The sequence below is a fragment of the Pseudoliparis swirei genome, chromosome 19 (genome assembly GCF_029220125.1).
Source record: "Pseudoliparis swirei isolate HS2019 ecotype Mariana Trench chromosome 19, NWPU_hadal_v1, whole genome shotgun sequence".
Classification (NCBI taxonomy): Eukaryota; Metazoa; Chordata; class Actinopteri; order Perciformes; family Liparidae; genus Pseudoliparis; species Pseudoliparis swirei.
The window spans coordinates 14,740,109-14,744,358 of NC_079406.1; the positions used below are offsets into that span (position 1 = coordinate 14,740,109).

The 4,250-nt window shown below is 42.6% G+C and overlaps 1 pseudogene; it reads left to right on the top strand.

The window, feature by feature from the left end:
* Positions 1–333: 333 nt before the first annotated feature.
* The window catches only part of LOC130209301 (protocadherin beta-15-like), an 18,184-nt pseudogene continuing 14,267 nt past the window's right edge, over positions 334–4,250 (top strand).

Consider the following 4,250-nt stretch of genomic DNA (forward strand, 5'->3'; position numbering starts at 1 on the left):
TCGCTCCATAAGGCTAGCAATGAAACGGTCACGGACTATATTATTCGAGCAGAGACTATATTCACGTCATTGAGAAGAGCAGATGAGCAGATTAGCGATGGGCTTCAGATGGCTATGGTAGTAAAAGGACTACCTGATTCATACAAGCCATTCATCGTGTACATCACTCAGACAAGTGACACTGTAACGTTCGGCGAGTTTAAAACAAAACTGCGAAGTTATGAGAGTACGGAAAAATATGGGAAAAGTGATGAGAATGTTGAAGAAGACAATGTGATGAAGACTAGCGGGGCAACGAGGTCACGAGGAAGAGGACGAGGGAAGAAAATGGACATGGCTGAAGTCGAGTGTTACACGTGCGGTAAAAAGGGACACATGGCCAGGGCATGTCCTGAAGGTTACCAGGTGAGAAGAGAGGAACGAAAATGGGACACACCACAGCGAGGAAGGGGACGCGGCCGAGGACAAGGCCGCGACTATGTGAAGAAAGCTGATGGAGAGACAGAGGCAGAGCATACGTCTTTCTGTTTCAGGTTGAGTGATTGTCCTGCACAAAGAGGAAACAAGAAGGGTCTCATGGTCGACTGCGGCGCCACAACACACATGATCAACGACGCCACAAAGTTCAAAACAGTTGACAAGAGCTTCAGACCCGAGGACCACATGATCGAGCTCGCTGACGGGTCCAAGATGAGCGGGATGGCGAAGATGAGGGGAGACGCTGAAGTCTACTTGCTGGACAGCGAGGGACGACAGGTGAAAACGAGGCTCAAGCAAGCACTCTACATCCCATCGTTTCCACAAAACATCTTTTCAGTCAAAGCAGCGACAGCCAACGGAGCTGAGGTCCGCTTCAAGGACAGTGATAACCGGCTGGTCCACAAGGATGGTACCATGTTCAAAATGGACGTGTATGGTAGGCTGTATTACCTTAGCACTGTAGAGGATGAAACTGTTGATGAAGTGTATGGTTGTCATGACATTCAAAAGTGGCATAAGATACTTGGTCATTGTAATTTTGATGATGTTGCCAAATTAGAAAATGTGGTTGAAGGGATGTCTATAAAAGGGAAACATGACAAGTCCAACCAAAACTGTGAAATATGCACACAAGGCAAGTTTACACAAAGCAGAAACAGACTGGCAGACGCTAAAGCTACAACTGTGCTGGAGCTAGTACACACAGACCTATGCGGTCCGATAGAACCAGCAGATAAAGATGGATACAGATATGCAATAGCATTTACTGATGATTACAGTGGGATGATTTTTCCATACTTTATTAAGGCAAAGAGTGACACGACAAAAGCTACAGAAAAATTCATAGCAGATGTAGCTCCGTATGGAAAGATAAAGTGCATCCGGTCTGATAACGGCACAGAGTTTACCGGGCAGGAGTTCCAGTCTTTACTTAGGAGTAACTTGATAAGGCATGAGAAGAGTGCACCCTACTCACCTCATCAGAATGGAACTGCCGAAAGAGGTTGGAGAACCTTATTTGAGATGTCTCGAATGCATGCTATTGGAGAGTATAACCTCCCAAAGCAATTATGGACATATGCTGTACAGCAGTGGTCACCAACCTTTTTGAGCCCAAGATCACTGACCTCCACCTTCATGACCGGCAAGATCTACCTATTGAGGCGTTGAGAGAAAACGACGGTCCAGACTGGACTTATGACTTGAGGCTTTTTATTTGGCCTAATTCTAATTGAATGAAATCAAAACACATTGGTCCAGCTTTCAAATTGATGAGACCAGGAACACAGAATTTAAGTGCAAAAAAAAAGTAAGATATTTGTTCACCACACACAATATGAACAAGAAAAAACACATTTCAATGAGCAGCTGGATAAACTACCAATATAAATGTTGTATTTATTTACATTACAACATGACACTGACAACATGATCAGTCAGTGCAACTCATGTAAGTTCAGCTCTCATCATAATGCCATCAAGTCATGTGACTCCAGTCAGTGTGATGGCTGTGACTGAACTCTGTCTGTGAGCTTGTAGTTAGTTCATAAGCACAGACAGACAGTCTGAGGCCGTCTGTGAGCTGCTGTCAGTAATCCAGCTCCTGGTCTCTGATTTGGTGATTTTCTCAACTTCACTGACGAGGTTTTCGGGGCAAATGTGGTATTCATGAAAGTTTTATCATCTGGGACTGGTTCTGAAGTCAGCCCGTTGGTGAATACGTTCACATCAGCTCTACAGACATCCTCAGATTTAAATAATTATAATAATAAATATGAGAATCACCATTTGTGACTCCTGCATCTGTGCTTTTCAAATAATAGAATAAATATAATTGCAATCACTTTCAAGTAAACCAGATTGCTCCATCAGACAAGAAAAAGCTCAATGTTGAGCTTTTGTTTTGAAGGACAAAAGCAGAAAAGCCGAACTCACGGAGGTAAACCTGGCAAATCGCCAATAATCTCGCAGTTGCGCATGCGCAGGCGTAACCTGTAAATGCCGTAACGTAAACATTTACACTAAGGTACAGGCATTACAACATTTATTTATTGATGACGTAGTTGTATGTCCTTGTACTTTGAACTTGTGTAATATGTAAAGTTATGAATAAAGGTCTTTCTGCATTTCCCCTGCGCCTCACTTGTGGTACGCTCTCCTCTTTCGGGGAGCACAGCTGACAACACGGCTGTCAGAGAACCCGCTTTCAGGCGTTCATTAAAATCAGGCGGAGATCTTTTCTGACGTCGATGTTCCAGTCAGGAAGAAAACGTTTCAGAAGACACTTCAGAAAATGTTCGAGAACGAGGAACAATGTGTTTCTGATTTTATTTTCATTTTATTTTGGAGATCGACAGGGAACGTCTCCGAGATCGACCGGTCGATCGCGATCGACGGGTTGGCGACCACTGCTGTACAGACAGCAGCTCAAATCCGCAACAGGTGCTAGAGTAAGCGGCTAGAGCAGACGCCTTACCGTGTTTTCACAGGAAAAACACCTAACCTATCTCACATGGAGATATTTGGCTCTGAATGCTACATATATCAGCAGAATAAGAAAAAGCTGGATTCTAGATCCAAAAAGGGGATCCTTGTAGGCTATGACAAATATAGTCCAGCATATAACGTGTATTATCCCGAGACAGGAAAAGTCCTCAAACATAGGCTGGTGAAATTCCTCACCAAAGGTAGCGCAGATAACCAGACTCAGACAGATTGTGACATGGGGGAAGATATTGAGAAAAGAGATACACCACCGAAGAGAGTCAATCAGGGTCAGGAACAGCCTAAGGAGAGTAAAGAGTCAAATGTTGAGGAGACTGCTGAGGCAGGTCCGATTCTGACAGATAGTACTCAGAGAGAAGAGGGAGAAAAGAGATACCCTATGAGACAGAGAAAGTCTCCAGAATACTTAAAGGAGTACCAGTGTAAAGCTGAGTGTAACAATGACGAAAGTGAAAATGTAGATTATTTCTACAGAGTGGCTTATGGTGTACCTAAAACACTTAAAGAGGCAATGGACTCTAAGAAGTCAAAAATGTAGGCTGACGCGATGAAAGAGGAGATGAACTCTTTGACAGAGAATGAGTCCGTTGAGGTGCTGTTGTGCGCATGCGCAGAATAAACACAGGCGAGAGTTCCCGGACTGAAGAGACGTTGGTCGTCTGTCCTTTTTCTCCCGTGAATGCTAGCTACTCGGAGCTACTAGCTAACCACTTTGGTGACTGCAATAACGTCTCACGCTACAGATACATTTAATTTATCATATAATATAATTTATAGATTCCAATGACACTTTTGAGACCAACCAATATGCTGGGATCCGTTGGACATATTGCGTATGAATTAAATAATTTTATTTTATATCTTCAGCTTCAACAGTGAACTGCTGCTTGAATATTGATGCATCGTTATTAACAGTCTAATATTTGTCATATAATGATATATCACTGTGGCTTTTTTCTCCAACACGACTGCTTTACATTTTTGGTACTTGAAATATATTTGTAATAATAATTCTGTAATTTTTTCAAATTGCGTTTACCCTTCTCTTAAATGATCAGACTATTTATTCTACCACTGTCCTTGGTGCTGAACCGTGCCTCTCTTTTTACTGTGGCTGAAATGATTGACGGTGGACTTTTATAGTGACATTTAAGATGTCTTCATAGTAAGATCTTGTGGCCAAAATTAAATGGACATATTCAATCATACAACTGTGAAGATAACACGTGACTCACGGTGTCGCTGTTAGCTTACAGACCATAAAC